This window comes from Pipistrellus kuhlii, unplaced genomic scaffold (assembly GCF_014108245.1).
Source record: "Pipistrellus kuhlii isolate mPipKuh1 unplaced genomic scaffold, mPipKuh1.p scaffold_m20_p_4, whole genome shotgun sequence".
NCBI classification, from domain to species: domain Eukaryota; kingdom Metazoa; phylum Chordata; class Mammalia; order Chiroptera; family Vespertilionidae; genus Pipistrellus; species Pipistrellus kuhlii.
The window spans coordinates 78623882-78642814 of record NW_023425540.1 but is presented as its reverse complement, the minus strand read 5'-3'; the positions used below and the strand labels follow the sequence as shown (position 1 = coordinate 78642814).

General features: G+C 44.0%; 1 protein-coding gene across 2 annotated transcripts in view; it reads right to left on the bottom strand.

The window, feature by feature from the left end:
- The window catches only part of SMG1 (SMG1 nonsense mediated mRNA decay associated PI3K related kinase), a 138508-nt gene extending 123262 nt beyond the window's left edge, over positions 1-15246 (bottom strand). For both annotated transcript variants that reach the window (XM_045571258.1, XM_045571259.1), the window contains exon 1: positions 15143-15246. The gene's annotated coding sequence lies outside the window, so the exon portion shown is untranslated. The remainder of the gene's footprint in view (positions 1-15142) is intronic.
- Positions 15247-18933: the final 3687 nt, after the last annotated feature.

Here is an 18933-nt window from a genome sequence, read left to right as displayed (position 1 = left end):
CCATCCAGCTCTTTGCCTGACTGTTGACCCTGTTGACCAACAGTGGCCCCTGTCCCACTACTAGATGCTTTGTGGCAGGGACTACCAGATACTTTGTGCCACATGAAGGCACAGCTTGCCATAGAGCCTCTCCTTGGCCAAATGTTATGTTGGTGGCCAAATATGCTTGGTTGGTCAGATGGACTGGCTAATGCCTCCTTGGGTCCTTCAGCTTCCCTCTGAGACTGTCCATTCTCCAGCTCTTCCTACAGCTCTGAAAGATCTAATTCCTACAATAATCTCATCTTATAACCCATAATATTTCTTCATTGAACTTTGGCTGATACAGTGGACCACACTATGTAGGTCAAGTGGAAGGTCAGGGGACGCTATTGAAGACTCTAAACCAGGGATTTGATCTATATCCACGGTGAGGCTCCTACGTATACCACCAGGGTTCAAGACACCCCCTCCACCACATATTCTGAACAGGGCAGGGCACTGGGCAGAAAAAAATGCCATCAGACCATTTCCCAAATCTGCCCCAGGTTCTGGGCACATTCCTACCTCACAGGCAAGCAGTCATGACGAGTTTGCTCCTCGGTTGGACAGGAGGAGGTGTTGCTTGTATCTGACAGGTAGGATTAATGAGTAAAAGACTGCAGTCCTTTGTGGCGGTGTTTATATGCAAAAGCTTTGGCTCAGGCACAGGAACAGGTTAAATGAGTTGACTCCTGGACCCAGAGCAGCTGGAAATCTGCCCTCCTTCAGGGTGTATGTGCACAGCTCCAGCTGAAGGAGGCAGTTGTGGCTATGATTCAGAATCGGCAAGGGCTTTAAAAATGTACTGTCGCTCCACTGCAGGCCATTTCAATCCGATTTCTATTCGTGTTTTTTTTTTAAGCATGAAAAATGATTCCCCAAAGTAGACAGGGGGCTCATGGGCCATACCTGATACTGTTTTGATGGACGGTATATTTCTTCCAGAAATTTGAATCCAAAGCTAATATTGAACCAGGGAGATTGTAAATGGAAACCTGAGCTTCTACTTTCTCTTTCCTGACAACCTGGAAGGATTGGCAATCCCGGGCCCACATTCTTATGTGGCAACAACAGTCAAGAGCTGAGCAGTCGCTTCCCTGAGGGAGCCCTGGGCTCTTCTATTGTATTTAGCCACAGTCTCCACTAACCCCTAATGTTTGCCCAGCCTTTTTCACTCATTTTATTATCTGCCTATCCATGGAAGACATTGGATTTGGGGGCCTCACAGGGTCCAAAGAAGGGGTCATCAAATGATAGCACGCTGCCTGTTTTTGTATGCCTTGCAAGCTAGGAATCATTTTTACATTTTGAAATTGCTGGAAGAAAAAGTGAAAGAATAATGTTTTGTGACACTTGAAAAATTAGGTAGATTTCAGTGCCCATATTGAAACAGGGGTCATGACCATGCTTCTTGTTTATGAATTGTCTGTGGTGCTTTCGTACTATAATACAAGGGCAAAGTTGAGTAGTTACAACAGAGACTGCATGGCCAGCAAAGCCCCAAATATTTGCTAACTGGACCTTTACAAAACAAGTTTATCAACTAAGACAATAGGATTTAGAGCTGAAGAAGGGTTTGAACCCCAGATCCATTATCAACCACCAGAGAGCATTAAGGCAAATTGTGTCACCTCTCTATAAAACGCAAGGGACTGTGATGATGCAAATTAAGTGACTATGTATGGCCCATAGCCTAGTGCCTAGATAGTGCTGAATACATTGTACCTGATGGCAGAGTGAGACCAAAAATCAGTCTTTTTGAAATTGATAGTGGTTTTCAGTGAATAATATAAAAAGAACTAGGACTCTTTAACTATCTCTTTGTAATAATTCAGGTTGAATTATTATTCTACATTAGATACCTTCTAAATGCGAAAACTGTAATACTTATCAAATACAAAATCACCTTTTTACTTATCATTAATTATTGTCTTTAGCATCCATAATATTTAGAGAGTGAACTGTCCAAATTGAGTGAAAGCTGTCCTTCCTAGGATATCACTTTATGTTATATATTTGAAGTTTGTTCATTATCCAGGAGCTGATATTCTCATTAAAAAATAAATTTTTGCCCAGCCGGTGTGGCTCAGTGGTTGAGCGTTAGCTCATGAGCCAGGAGGTCACCGTTCAGTTCCCAGTCAGGGCGCATGCTGGGGTCGCAGGCTTGGCCCCCGTAGAGGGTGTGCAGTTGGCAGCTGATTGATGATTCTCTTTCATCATTGATGTTTCTATCTCTCGCTCCCTTTCTCTCTCTGAAATCAATAAAAAAAAAATTTCTTTTTTCATTTCCTCTGATTAATCAAAGTTGGCCAAACAAGAGACTTGACTAGAAATATTTTAATCTGATTAAAACATCAGAACTTATCATGCACTTAAAATACACATAACATATAATGGACCATTTTAAAGTGTCCAATTGTGTGGCACTAAGTATATCCACAACGTTGAACAGCCATAATCACCATCCAGTTCCAGACTTTTTTCATCACCCAAAAAGAAAGCTGGTACCCACTAAGCAGTACTCTCCATTTCCTTTTTCTTGCGTCCCTGCCACCGCTAATATGCTTTCTCTTTCTATGAGTTTGCCTATTCTGACTATTTCATTTCAGTGGAATCATACAACATGGGGCCTTGCATGCCTGGCTTCTTTCACTACGCATCACATTTATTTTTTTTTAAAGCAGGACTTTATTATTTTTAAAAATATATATTTTATTGATTTTTTAGAGGAAGAGAGAGGGATGGAGAGTTAGAAACATCGATGAGAAAGAATCATCAATCAGCTGCCTCTTGCACACCCCCTACTGGGGATGTGCCTGCAACCAAGGTACATGCCCTTGACCAGAATAGAACTTGGGACCTTTCAGTCCGCAGGCTGATGCTCTATCCACTGAGCCAAACTGGTTTTGGCTAAGCACCACATTTTTAAGGTTCATCTATGTTGTGTTGTGGCTGAATAATATTTAATTGTATGGATAGGCCATACTTTTGTTTTGTTTTTTTCATTCACCTGTTGACAGACATTTGGGGCTATTGTGAATAGTGCTGTGATGAACATTCAGGTGATGACTTTGTTTGAAAACCTGTCAGAGCTCTAACATCAAAAGCCTTTCAGACAGTGCTAAGTCTCCTTGAAAAACATGAACCAGTTGATAGTACAGACTGAGACCTGGATGGAAGTTTCTTCTTTCTTTCTTTCTTTCTTTCTTTCTTTCTTTCTTTTTTCTTTTTTTCTTTCTTCTTCTTTCTCTCTTCTCTCTCTCTCTCTCTCTCTCTTCTCTCTCTTCCTCCTCTCTATTTTCTCTCTCTTTTCTCTCTCTCCTCTCCCTCCCTCCCTCCCTCCCTCCCCTCCCCCCCCCTATCTCTCTATATCTATCTTTATTTCTTTCTTTTCTTTCTTTTCTTTCTTTCTTTTTTCTTCTTTCTTTCTTCTTTCTTCTTTCTTCCTTCCTTCCTTCTTGATAATGCACTTGCTTGCTTGCTTAGTGCCTTACCTCCTTGAATGCAAGCGCCATGAGGACCAGGGCTGTATCTGGTATGGTCACTGCTGCACCTTGAGAGCCTGAATGCACAGCTAGGCAATGGCCTGAGCTCACATAAAAACAGAATTCTGACCCGCTATCCACGTCAACCAGCCCAGGAAACCATCCCATTGTCCACAGGAACCAACCAGGGAGCCATGCTGCTCTCTCTACGCCAGACTTAGAGGAAGTCAGACCACTGTCTCTAATAACCAGCCTGGAAGCCAAACAATAACCCCTGTGACAATCAGCTCCAAATGGCCAGAAACTCAGCGCCAGCCAGAGAAAGCCAAATGCTCGCTGCTAACGAGTCACCTAGGATGCCCCACTTCTAGTCAGGCGCCTGCAGGAACCCCATGCCGACAGCCCCAATCAGGGCACACGCGGAGCCTTCCTTTCTTCCATTATGAAACTTTCCCACTCCTCTGCTGGCTTTTGAGCTGCTGCCAAAACACAAATGATGGTGGCTGAGTCCTTGCTATAGCAACCTCTGAATCAATGGCTTCTATTCGTTCTCCTTTGCGATAGCCTTTGTCTGTCTCTACAGCCTCCATCCTCTGGGCAGGCCTGGCACACAGAAGAGTCTGCACAGTCACCGTCTATGATGTGAGCACACATTGCTGAGGAGGGTCCAGCGCACTCTCTTCAGTCCCCTGCCAGGACACGCAAGCCCACAGCACACTCTTGGGTCTTATCACAGCCCCATCCTCTCTCTAACTCCACTCCTGCCACACGGCAGCCAGCTCACCGTCTCTACCTGGACAGCCGCGGGTCCCTGTGCTACGGTGGGTAGGTAGATAGTTAGGTATTAACAGAAGAGAAGGGAGAAAACTGGCTAAGCCTGATTAAGTCAGGAAACAAGCCTGATTAAGTCAGGAAACTACTGTTTCACAGAAACTCCAGGGACTAGCCAGAACCAACCCGCCAAATGGATTAACGTCCAAGTAGCAGGAAAGACCGGCTTTCCAATCACCCCGGGAAACGACTGACCAGTTCTCCCAGATTACCGGGAAGGAGAGGGAAGGGTAAACAGCTAGGGGGAAATTTCTCTGCTGAGGCATGCGCAGTAGAAGCCTTGATGGCTCAGGGGAGGTCCTTTTACTATCAGTGCATGGCCTGGGAGCAAAAATGGTGGCCATAAAAAGGAGGAGAAACCTAGAAAAGGGATTGGATAGGGGGAGCCACCTGCCTAGCCCAAGGAAGATCCAGGAAAGAGATTTGATAGCCTGAAAGGAAGCTTACGTTTGCCCAAACCCAAGGAAATAGAATCAAAGCTTAACAAAGGCCCAATTCTCTTCAGCAGCCAATCAGGCTGAAGCTCAATGCCTATCGCAGGCTGCATGGGAACAGAGATGGTGGACTACTGGAACCTCGGATGCTGGGCTGATGGCACAGTAGCGCTGGGTCCTGGCTCTCCCCCTGGGCTTGGTGGGGACAAGTGCGCGCCTGTGGCCCCAGAGGCTGGACTTCTTCTTCTTCTTCAAAAATATATTTTATTGATTTTTTACAGAGAGGAAGGGAGAGGGATAGAGAGTTAGAAACATCAATGAGAGAGAATCATCGATCAGCTGCCTCTTGCACACACACACTCCCCCCCCACCCCGCCACTGGGGATGTGCCCGCAACCAAGGTACATGCCCTTGACAGAATTGAACCTGGGACCTTTGAGTCCACAGGCTGATGCTCTATCCACTGAGCCAAACCGGTTTCGGAGAGACTGGACTTCTTCTGCAGTGAGGTAGCTGAGCCACCTGCACATGGATGAGACATTGCCTAAGCCCTTTCCTTGTCTTGCTCCAATATCTTGCCACCATGCCTCCAATCCTCATCTGGTGTATCCCCAAAATGCATTTCCTGCGATGCTGTGGAAGAATCCTATTAGCTCTGGCAACACCTGGAACTCAACCTGTCCCAGACTACTGGTCACCTCCTCCCTTCCTCTTGCAGCTCTCTGCCTGGTTTCCTCACCCAGGATCCCCACCGAGTGCCCCAGCTGGAATGCGGGAGTCAGCCTACCTCCCCCCTGTGGTAGGCAGTTACCCTGTTTCCCCGAAAATAAGACAGTGTCTTATATTAATTTTTGCTCCCAAAGATGCACTAGGTCTTATTTTCAGGGGATGTCTTATATTTCCATGAAGAAGAATACAGTACACATTTATTGTTAAATGAAAATAAAGGAAATTTATTATCTGTATACGATACAGTAGTATGGTAGCTGTCAACACAAACCAGACAAACTGTGAATCCTACAATATCAAGAACTTACTCATTTATTCAATGACAATCATGTCATCATCTTCTGGAACATCATTATAACAATCCAATTTTTGAATTTCCTGATGAATTTCTTGTGACTCCATTTCTTTCAGAATCAGTGGACCAAATCTCTCATGTTTAGCAATAGCACTGTCTTTAAATGAGTACTTCTTGTCAAGGTAGCCTGCTCGCGGTGCATTTGCAATGCAACTGTCAGTGATTTTCTCCCATGAATTCTTCACCCAAGTCACAACTTCTTGCAGTTTAGGTTTCACAAAGTTTCTATGCTGATTTCTCTCCATTCTATTTTCAATATAGTCATTAATTTCCATGCGCAAATTGTCTTTGAATGGCTTGTTTATTGCAATATCAAGAGTCTGGAGATAGGTCGTCATTCCTGTGGGAATTATTATCTGATCTATTTTTCTTTCATGAAGAAATGTCTTCATGTCTTTAGCACAGTGAGTGCTGGCTGCATCCCAGACTAGCAGACCTCTTTGGCTACCTCGCATAACAAGCGGCAGCATTAAATTGACCCACTTCCTTATAACTGATTGTGTGGCCCAGGTTTTTTCAGTTTCAAGAATAAAAATGGCCAAAAACACGTTTAATCTTTTCCTTCTTGCCCTTAGAAATGATTAAAGGTGGGATTTTAGTACCATCCAGACGAATTGCCAAAATACAGGAAACACGTACACTTTCGTAAGCAGTGGAGGGAATGTACACTAAGGAGGCACCCCGCTGTTCAATTGTTGTTTGAAATGATTGGCCCATAAATACTGCAGTTTCATCCATAGCAATCATGTTGGAAAGATTGTATTTAGAGAAGTCAGCATCATCAATAAAGGACTTGAATGCAAGTGCTCACTTAATAACTTGAGTATCTTCCAACCTAAACAATGTTGTAGATCTTCTTAAAGACAGTTCACTTTGCTGAAGGAAATTATCCAGCCAGTGTTGTGATGCTTTGAAGTCTTCGGGGGCTATGTCAAACTGTGGTGCCACTGCAAGGGCAAATTCTTGAATTGGAACCCTATTCACAACCAAAGCCTTTGCTCTCCTGTCAACAACCCATTCACAGATCAGGTCTTCCAGCTCGGAAAATAATGATTGCCAATCTGATCCACACTTGCGCTTTTTAGCATTTCCCTTGTCCACTTGTTCAATGAGGTTACCATACTCTGCTCACCATTTTCAGACCAATCGGATACTCAACATCTTCTCTTTGCAGAAAGCAGTAAGATTTTGGCCCTAAGAGTCTTCCATGATTCCTTTCTTGTACTCCACGGAGTAGCTTTTTCTTTCTGCGCTCATTTCTAGGGGTAAAAAAAAGGAATTGGGATATCAAGGTAGAGGGAGGGGGATCACTTAAAATGACACAGGGGGAATCAGAGGGGAGAATCAAAATGGCACAGGAGAATCAGAGGGGGGATTACCATTTTAGTAACCCCTTTTGATCCTCCTGTGTCATTTTGATTGCCACCAGATCCTCCTGTGTCATTTTAAGTGATCCCCCTCCCCCCACCCCTGTGCCACTGAACATCTTCACCAAACATCCCCCCTACCCCTTTATCAGACATTTACCCCCTGGGGCCTGCCTGGGGACTGTTCACTGGGCTTGCTGGGGCCTGGATCTGGGCTGGAGCAGGGTCTGCCACTGACTGAGAACCTTTAGTCATCATGAGGGCGGCTGCGAGCTTCAGGTAGTGTCACCAGAGACAGACCAGCACTCAGCACCTTCGCCGTGTCCTGTCCGCTCTAATCCTCCTGTTCTTCTACATGCATCTGTGAAAGTCTCCTCCTCTCTCCCGCCCCGCTCTCACTGCTCACTCCGACCTCCGCTCCACCTCCCACACCAGTGACGTCAGGACTCCGCGTAATGTCACTGGTTGCTAGACGCCAGTCAGGGCCGCCCTAGCTACCAGTTTATGGTAAATTAATTTTCATTCTGAGACAGAGCCTGGGGGGGAGGGGCTTATTTTCGGGGGGATGCCTTGTATTTCACTCAGAAGGAAACCTGTAAGTAGGTCTTATTTTCGGAGGATGTTTTATTTTCTGGGAAACACGGTAGACAGAATGAGCAGAGCAAGGACCATGGGCCAGGTACAGAAGGCAATCAGGTGGAAAGCCCCAGGTGCCTAGCAATAGACAGTCAACTAACTGTAGGGTGGGACCTCGCCTCCAGGGTGACTTTCCTTTGGGCCCCGGGCCTTTCCTCCCTAAGAGATAACATCTGTGCCTCAGGAGCATTTCAGCTCCAGGCCCAGATGAGCAACCAGCCATGGCTGAAGTAAGGACCAGCGACATTGAATAATGACCTCCTGCCCTGGCCACAGCCAATCAACCAGTGAAAGGAAACACCTGGGAAACTGCTGAATATTCTATTGAGATCTTCCCCCCGGGGACCTCCCCTAAAATTTCCATCCTTAAAATCCTTAGGTTGGAGGACCCAGTGTGCTCTCCCTCCCCGGAACACCCCCCACCCCCATCCCCTGCCTTCTGCCTTTCCCTTTTTCCTCTCCCCCAGTGCCCACCTCCACACGTTACCATGAGCTTCCCAAGCTCCAGGGCCCTTCCTTTACCTCCATAACTTGTTTCCTAAGCCCATTTCTTCCAGGAATTACTTCTACTAGTACCTCTGTAATTTACCAAATAAATGTTCTCTTAGTTTGGGTCTCGCTCTGAATTCTTTCCTAGCCAGAACCCAAGTACCAAGGCTGCTGAACCCAGGTTTGGTCTGACCCTACTCGTCAGATACCGGGTACCACCTACAACACTCCCCCTCATCTGCCCCAACCTGTAATCCAGCAGTCAGTCCTTTTGGTTCTATTCCAGAATGCTCGGTGAATCCACCCTCTCATCCTGCTCCATTCCTAGGTCAGGCCTTCATTGTAGCAACAACCCAGAACTGGTCTAACTGCCTTTAGTCTGGCCACCGAAGCAGCTGGGGGACATGTCCCTAAACACCCCATTTCTGACTGGGAGGCCTCCCTGCCTAACAGCCTCTTTCGGTTACGGTCAGGATAGAGCCCAAATTTAAGAAGCTTTCTACAATATCCCAGACCTGTTCCCGGCCCATCTCTCCAGCTTTAACTCTAGTGCAGCCTACATCCTAACCTTGAGCACTCAGTGGCACTCCCTGCCTTCTTCCTGGTCCCTCCCTGCCCTCTCTCTGCCAGGCACACCTCCCTTCTTCCCTCCCTCCCCTCCTCTACTTGGCAGGTGGCTTCTCTTCTTCAAACCTCAGGAGACACTGCCTAGGTTGTGGAGCCTCCTGGCTGCTGCCACATACCCTCCTGAAAAACATGAACTAGTCCAGTGGTCGGCAAACTCATTAGTCAACAGAGCCAAATGTCAACAGTACAACGATTGAAATTCCTTTTGAAAGCCAAATTTTTTAAACTTCGTCTAACACCACTTCTTCAAAACAGACTCACTCAGGCCATTGTATTTTGTGGAAGAGCCACACTCAAGGGGCCAAAGAGCCGCATGTGGCTTGCGAGCCGCAGTTTGCCAACCACGACCTAGTTGATGGTACAGGAAAAGACTGGGACCTGGGTGGCTGCTGAAGAGAGAGCGTTGGGCCGTTGATGCTGTGGGCTCATTACATCAGGATGAGATTTGTTGGTTAGCGCCCTCCCTCCCTGCCATCATGTAAATCCCCGGAGGACAGGAGTTTTACTTTTTAACCATTGTCATCTCAGACCCAAACGTAATGTCTGGCACTTGGCAGAAATAAAAATGTCAATATCTGTTGAGCAAATAAATATTTGCTAAAGAAAAAAGCTACACCAGGGCCGAAACCGGTTTGGCTCAGTGGTAGAGCATTGGTCTGCGGACTGAAAGGTCCCAGGTTCGATTCCGGTCAAGGGCATGTACATTGGTTGCGGGCACCTCCCCGGTAGGGGGTGTGCAAGAGGCAGCTGGTCGATGTTTCTCTCTCATCGATGTTTCTAGCTCTCTTCCTCCTCTCTGTAAAATATCAATTATATATATATATATATATATATATATATATATATATATATATATATATATATATATAGCTACACCAGGACAGGATTTCCCAGCACAGTTAGGGCCAGTAGTGAAACAGGGAAACCCTCCTCCCCAATTGCCTCCTCTGAGACAATGAAGAAACAAAAACTTTATTAAGCTTCCTTTCACGCTTTTTGTTGCCTAGGCTTTACCCCCTATTGTTATGTTCTCAATTTCATTTGTAATAATGGACCCATCAAACTTGTTTTTTAATAAATGTTAGAAATATGGAGGATATGAACAATTACATAACTTTTTTTTAGTAGTTTATAGTAGTTCTGCCTTTTTATTTTTTATAGATGTTTTTTAAAGGAAATATTTATTTATTTAGTTAGTTAGTTTTCATTAATTTCAGAGAGGAAGAGATAGGATGAGAGAGAATCACTGACTGACTGCCTCCTGCACACACACACTCCCACCCCACTGGGAATCGAGCCTGCATGTGCCCTTGACTGGAATTGAACCTGGGATCCTTCAGTCCACAGGCCAATGCTCTATCCACTGAGCAAAACTGGGTAGGGCTAATTTTATTTTTAAATCTTTATTGTTGAGAGTACTACAGATGTCCCCCTTTTTTTCTCCCCATTTCCCCCCTCCACCTGGTTCCCGCCCTACCCTAGCCTTCACCACCCCATTGTCTGTGTCCATAAGCAATGCATTTATGCATATAAATTCTTTGGTTAATCTCTTTCCACCCAGCCCTGCTTCCCTTGTGAACAATTTATTCCTAGATACTTAGTGTGCATCTTGTAGGACTAAAGACATTCTCCTGCACAATCTCCAGTTCATTATCACACCTGAGGAAATTCACAATGATTCTATACTGTTGCCTAATGTGCAGTCCACATTCATATTTCAGAATGTCTTTCATGACTGCTTTGTTTTCTCATACCAGGATGCCAATAAAACTCATGTTTGTCCCTAACTGGTTTGGCTCAGTGGATAGACAGTTGGCCTGCGGACTCAAGGGTCCCAGGTTCGATTCCGGTCACAGGCATGTACCTTGGTTGCAGGCACATCCCTAGTAGTGGGTGTGCAGGAGGCAGCTGATCGATGTTTCTCTCTCATTGATGTTTCTAACTCTCTATCCCTCACCCTTCCTCTCTGTAAAAAATCAATATAATATGAAAATCCAAAAAACAAAAACTCATGTTTGGCATGTATAGTTGTCTCTTTTTATTCAGAACAGGACTCTCATCTTTTTCTATCTTTTTATTGGGGGGTGGGGAAATTAACTTTTTTAAAAATTATGCAAAATATACCTAACATCTCTAAGAGTTCATTCAGTTCATTGGTATCAAGTACATTCACATTGTTGTTCAATCATCAGTACCACTCATCTCCAGAACTTTTTCATCTTACACAACTAAAACCCCTTATCCATTATACAATAATAATTCCCTATTTCTTTTCTGCCCAGCCCCTGGCAACCACCACCTTCAAACTCATCAAGATGTATACATTAAATATGTAGTTTTTTTATATGTTAAAAAGTCCATGTCATATACTTTCTGAATGACATAGACTTTTTAAAAATATATATATTTTTTATGGATTTCAGAGAGGAAGGAAGAGGGAAAGAGAGATAGAAACATCAATGATGAGAGACGGAGGCATGTGCCCTGTCCAGAAATCAAACCCAGGACCCTTTCAGCCCGCAGGCTGATGCTCTACTCACTGAGCAAAACTGGTTAGAGCTGACATGGACTTAAAAAAAAACACACATATAAAAAGATGTACATATTTATTGTATACATCTTGATGAGTTTGAAGGAGGCAGCTGATCGATGTTTCTCTCTCATTGATGTTTCATATGTAGTAACTGGTTAGGGCTACTTCTGAATCATATACTCCTGTGAAATTGTCACCATAAATAGTGCTGTAAACATAACCATCACCTTAAAAGTTTCTTCCCTCCCTCTTTGTTTGTATGTGACAAGAATATTTAACCTAAGATCCACCCTCTGAACAAAATTTTAAGAATACAATACAGTACCATTAACGAGGTACTACATGCACTATACAGCAGATATCCAGGACTTACTAATCTTGCATAACTGAAACTATATACCCTTTAACTAACACCTCTGGGTTCCCCCTTCATACAGCCCCTGGAAATCACCATTTCACCCTCTACTTCTATGAGTCTGAGTGTCTTAGCTTCCTGATATAAGAATATAAGAGAGACCATGTTGTATTTGTTCTTCTTGTCTGGCTTGCTTCACTTGACACAATGTCCTCCAAGTTCATATGTGTTGTAGACTTAATATCAATCCTTTTAAAACTCTTCCATAAAGTAGAAGAAGAGGGAACATTTCCTAAACTCATTTTATGAGCCTGGCATCACTCTGACACCATCACTCTGGACAAAGACACTATAAGAAAAGTCAACTATAAGCCAATATCAATGAATATAGGTGTAAAAGCCCTCAAAATACAAGCAAACCAAATTCAGTAACACATTAAAAGGATCACCTGGCTGATGTGGCTCAGTGGTTGAGCATCAACCTATGAATCAGGAAGTCATGGTTCGATTCCCGGTCAGGGCACATGCATGGGTTGCAGGCTTGATCCTCAGTGGGGGGAGTGTAGGAGGCAGCTGATCAATGATTTTCTTTCTTTATTGATGTTTCTCTCTCTCTCTCTTTTCTCCCTTTCTCTCTGAAATCAATAAAAGTATATTTAAAAAAAAATTCACTATCAACACAGTGAAAAGGCAATTCACAGAATGGGAGAATATATTTATGAAGCAAATATCTAATAAGGGATTAATATGTAGAATATATGGAGAACTCCTAAAACTGAACAATAAAACAACCCAATTAAAAAATGGACAAAGGCCTGGGTGGTGGTGTGATTCAGTGGTTGATTGATGACCCAGGAACCAAAGAATCAAGGTTCAATTTTGGGTCAAGGCATGCATCCAGGTTGCTGGCTTGGTCCCCAGTAGAGGGCGTGCAGAAGGCAGCCAATCAATGATTTTTTCTCATTACTGATGTTTCTATCTCCAAATTCCTCTCCTTTCTTCTATCTCTAAAAATCAATAAAAACATAATGGACAAAGGACTTGGATAGAGATTTCTCCAAAGACGATATACACTTGATGATAAGCACATGAAAAGATGCTAATGCTCAACATTACTAATCACTAGGGAAATGCAAATCAAAACCATAATGAGATATGACCTCACACTCATTAGAACGCCTGTTATAAAATAAAACCCAACCCCATACCAGAAAACAGCAAGTGTTGGTGGGATTGAGGAGAAATTGTTACACTTGTTCATGGAAGATGGCAGGTGAAATGGAGCAGCTATATACAGTAGTTTCTCAAAAATTAAAGACAAAATTACCATATGATGCAGAAATTCTACTTCTGAAATTCATTTTAAAAATATATATTTTAATGATTTTTTTTAAATAAAGAGAAACATCAATCAGCTGCTTCCTGTACACTCCCTACTGGGGATGTGCCCGCAACCAAGGTACATGCCCTTGACCGGAATCGAACCTAGGACACTTCAGTCCACAGGCCGACGCTCTATCCACTGAGCCAAACCGGTTAGGGCTACTTCTGAAATTCTAAATTTCAAAATTTTCAGAAGAATTGAAAGCAGGGTCTCTAACATGTTTTGCACACCCATATTCATAGCAGTATGATTCACAACAGTGAAAACATGGATGCAGCCCAAGTTTCTATCCACGGATGAATGGATGAACATAATATAGCATGATACATAGAAGGTAATATTATTTAGCAGAAAAAAGAAAGTAAATTCTGATTCACGTGACAAGATAAATGGGCATTTAACTCGGTATGCTAAGTGAAATGTCAGACACACACAACAAAAAAACAAATGCTATATAAGTTCAGTAATATGACAACTTATTGTAGTCAAAGTCATCGGGACAGAAAGATTGGTGGCTGCCAGGGGATGTGAAATGGAGATTTATTTAATGGGGATGGGCTTTCAGTTTTGTAAGATGAAACATCTAGAGTCAGATGGTGGTGATGGTTGTACAATAATATGAATGCACTAATGTACTGACCTACAGACTTAAAAGTGGTTAAAGCGATACATTTTTAAAAATATATATTTTATTGATTTTTTTACAGAGAGGAAGGGATAGGGATAGAGAGCTAGAAACATTAATGAAAGAGAAACATCGACCAGCTGCCTCCTGCACACCCTCTACCGGGGATGTGCCCACAACCAATGTACATGCCCTTGACCGGAATCGAACCCGGAACCTTTCAGTCCGCAGACCGACGCTCCATCCACTGAGCCAAATCAGTTTTGGCAAAGTGATACATTTTTATGTTATAAATATTTCCCCATAATTAGAAAAAGACAATAACAAGTGTTGGGAAGGCTGTGGAGAAGCTGAAACCTTCGGACGCCGCTGGCGAGGCTGTGAAATGGAACAGCCAGTTTAGGACCAGTCTGAAAGTTCTTCCAGTGGTTAAACATGGAGTTACCATTTGCCCCAGCAAATCCACTTCCAGGTACATGCCCAAGAGAAACGCAAACATATGTCCACATAAAAAAACTTGGACACTATTGTTTATAACAGCATTATTTGTAATAGTCAAAAAAGGGATGCAACAGGAATGTCCTTCAATGATGAATAAACAAAATGTGATGGATCCATACAATGGCATACCACTTACCCACAAGAAAGAGTGAAGTGCTAGTTACACTACAACACAGATGCATTTTGAAAATATCATGCTAAGTGGTAGAAGCCAGACACAAAGAAGTCACAGAATATTTGATTCCATGTATGTGACATGTATGATATGTTCAGAGGAGCCAAACCTACAGACACAAAGTAGGTTAAGTGGTTGCCAGGCACTGGCAAAGGGGGCTGTGGGGAATGACTACCAATGGGGGCGATGTTTGTTTGGGTGTCGTGAAAACATTCTGAATTAGACAGTGGTGATGGAGGCACATCTTTGTGACTACACTAAAAACCAGAGAACTATGCATTTAAAAATGGTAAACTTAAGCATGTGAATTATATATCAATTAAAAAATTTTTTTTGTATTGATTTAAAAAAATATATTTTATTGATTTTTCACAGAGAGGAAGGGAGAGGGATAGAGAGTTAGAAACATCGATGAGAGAGAAACATCGATCAGCTGTCTCCTGCACACCCCCTAATGGGGATGTGCCTGCAACCCAGGTACATGCCCCTGACTGGAATCCAACCTGGGACCCTTCAGTCCGCAGGCCGACGCTCTATCCACTGAGCCAAACCAGTTTGGCTATATGTCAGTTTTTGAAACCACAAAAAGACTCACCTGGAGATCTTGATAAAATGCAGGTTCTGAGTCCGTAGGTCTAGAGTAGAAGCCCGAGAATGTGCATTTCTAACCGGCTCCCAGCTCATGCTGACAGAGCTGGGCCATCCTAGGCCGCAAGTCTAGGCTGCAGCCTGCTCATGACTGAGCTGGGCAGCTTACACAACACGGAGCTCTGCCCCCTGAGCTCCCGGAAGGCGGCTGCCCAAGAACAGGACCCTGAAGCCAAGTGCACTTTAGCCCCCGTCACTGAGTGGAAAACAGTCACTGTAATGGGACAGTGTCATGAGACCCGGGTGTCTGTTATGAAAACAATCTCTGTGGCCTGGCCTGGGTGTTTACCAGCAGCAGACGACCAGTACACAGCGTCGCCTTGTATCACAGCCTCAGTACACACACACACACACACACACACACACACACACACGAAAGGTACAAATAAAACAAATCAAGGGAAAGTTCACAAACGGATTTAATTTACTATTTATTAGGGCTGGGCAAAAAGTCAGTATGTTGACGCTTTCTGTAACACTCTTGGCTCTAGTTACTAATTCCATGTCAGAAATCCCAGCTCGTTGCATTTGAAGTCCATAACCTGTGTTGCTGAGGGCTTGTTTTCTTTCTTGGAGTCTGGATTAATGTGATATTAGAAAAATAGGCACAATGGGAGTGATTGAAACTCCAGGTGAAAACCCATTGAAAGGACCACAGACCAGACTCAAGGGCCAACTAACATTCAAATAAATGCCTTCCTTTTCCTGAAATGATAATGTGTGGGAGAATGAAAAGGGAGTGGTTGAGCCCTGGCTAGTGTGTTTAAGTGGTTAGCGCTTCGGCCCGCACACTGAAGGGTCGTGGGTTTGATTCCTGGTCAAGGGCACGTACCTGGTTGCAGGTTGGATCCCAAACCCTAGTTGGAGGCAACCAATCCATGTGTCTCTCTCCCATCCATGTTTGTTTGTTTTTTCTTCTCTCTCTCTCCCTCTCCCTCTCTCCCTTAAAAATCAATGGGAAAAATATCCTCAGGTGAGAATGAATAACAACAACAAAACAAGCAGTTGATATTTATTGAACATCGAATAGGTTTTAGAAACTCTTCCTGTGTTCCTTGTTTATGTTTATTAAGAATGCTGCTGGGTACAAGTAACAGAATACTTGACTATCGTGGATGTCTTCATCAGCTATTGCTGGGTAATGAACAATGTATCAAACTCAGTAGCATTGACAGCAAACATTTTCTTTTCTTGCTCACATAACTGTGGATGGACAGGAGTTGACTGTGTTAGGTTGGGCTTAGCACCAGGGCTTGAGTCTGGTTAAGTCCTGCTTCCCACATCCTTTCTGAGACCAGCAAGTTTCTTAAGGTACGTTCTTCTCATGGAGATGGCAGAGGCACAGAGGGCAAGCTCAGCTGCATGAGCATTTTTATTTTAAGGCTCTGCTTACATTTCATCAGCCAATATTCCATAGCCAATGCAAGTCACATGACCAAGACCAAAGTCAAGGTCTTTGGGGAAAAGACTAAGAAAACAGTATGGTGGCGGGTGGATATAACAAAGACCATGAACTTAGTGCCTGAATGGAGAATTTTAGAAAACACTTCCATAAACAATGCTATGAAAAATATTCTTAGGCACATATATTTATATACTCATTCGATGTTATCCTCGAGATGAATTTTTATAATTGCTTGAGAGGTAGCTGCATTTCTAAGGTTTTAAATATTACCTGCCAAGCTGCGTTGCATGAAGGATGCCCCAATGAACTCTCCCACGTTTTGTCAGATTTGAGCTTCACGAAGACAGAGACTTTGTTTTGTTTATTTCTATAGACCCAATATTTATAATAGTACTTAGAAAACAGTAGGTTTTCAACAAACATATGCTAGGTTGGGTTTGCCAAGCACTTTGAAGGGTCTGAGATCTTACTCTACTTGGAGGTTAACAAGTGAGGCTGAGCTAAGCATCCTCTAGGGACCAAGTGGTAGCACTGATCGCTTTAGCTGAAATCAGGGACAAGTTTCACACCACCTATTCCACTGGAGGACTTCTGAAATAGGGATAACTGCCCACAAGGTGCAAAAAATAAAGTTAGGTACCATTGTGGGAATATTAGGGAAGCCTCATTTTGGAGCCATGAACTCTAGGTCATCTGCAGGCTATAGGGTCTATTTGTGACTTTCTCTTAAACACCTGGAGATCTTTTATGACCACCCCCACAGGATAGGTGCAAGTCACCGGTTTTAGGAGGGAGATAAGCTCATGCCTGGCTTGCACACAGGAAGCATAGCCTCAGGGGTGCACATGATGCTCCTGGAAAGGGGGTGTTGCTTACAATGGTTGGGGTCTCCCATGTGGAACCTACATCATCGAATCCAGAAGGGATAAGGTGATAATATCTCAAACATGTCCTCCTGGCTAGCTGGTCAGCCTAAAGACTCCAGGAGACTTTGAACAATTGAGAAATTGCCTGAGGGCAGTCAATCCAGCCTGTCCTGTTTGTCTATGCCACCAGCTGGGGCCTTTGTCCATTCTACAGGACGGAGCAGTGCCTATGGGAATGAGGAAGGAGGAGAGGTTGATGGAAGGAAGGTAAAAGAGCTGGAGCCAGCCCCAGCTGTTCTCAACACACTTCTCCCTAAGGCTCAGTAGATAGTGATCAAACCGTGATCTAAGTTGTCTAATGGGGGCAGGGAGATAGCAGACCAGGAGACAGACTTTAAGGCACTTGAAGCATCTTGGGAACCAAAGCATTTTCTTTTGAAAAGAAAGCTCTAGAGGTGGCTCTGAAAAGACAGGATTGTTAATGTCCTTTCCTTCTCCATACCTCCTGGAGCCTGGAGGCCAGGGTGCTCCCTCCCTAGGTGCTTGGATCTTGCTGCCTTCACTGCCTCAGTGTGTCCATTCCAGTAGCTATAACCTCACCTTTTCCCTTCATCCCTTGTGCATGCCCTGCCCTCCTGTCTGAAAGGTTGGTGCAAGGACAGGGGCATTGCAATAAAACTTACGGAGAACCATTATGGCTCTGCTTCAGGGGGACTCAGTGAGCAGGGCTCACTGTCCTTATGATCTAGGACCATGTTAATCCAACAGGAGAGTTCAGGTGGCTGAAGCAGAATCAAGATTGAATCTCCTAGGCCCAGGTTATCTACCCGTGATGGTTAGTTATATGTGTCAACCTGACTGGGCCATGAAGAATGCAGATATTTGGTCAAACATTGTTCTGGGTGTGTCGGTTGAGATGAACACTGGAATCAGTAGACTGAGCAAAGCAGATTGACCTCCTGAACGTGGGTGGACCTCAACCCATTGACTGAAGACAGGGATAGAATAAAAGCCTAAGTAAGGGCCTGGCCAGTGTTGCTCAGTGGTTGAGCATAAACCCATGAACCAGGAGGTAACTGGTTTGATTCACTGCCAGGGCTCATGCCCAGGTTGTGGGCTTGATCCCCAATGAGGGGTGTGTAGAAAGCAGCCAATCAACGATTCTCTCTTAATCATTGATGTTTCTCTCTCCCTCGCCCTTCTTCTCTCTAAAAAACAAACAAACAAACAAAAAAAACCGACAAAAATTCACCATACTTTAAAAAAAGCCCAAGTAAGGAATAATCCTCTCTCTACTTGACTGTCCTCAAGTTGGGACACCGGTCTTCTCCTGCCTCCGAAACTCAGACAGAGACTGGGACTTTCCTCGTCAGCTCTCCGGGGTCTCTGGCTTGCCCACTGCAAATCTTAGACTTCTCAGCCTCCTTGTGGCCTCCAATAGCCACAAAGTTTCCACAGGAACAGCCA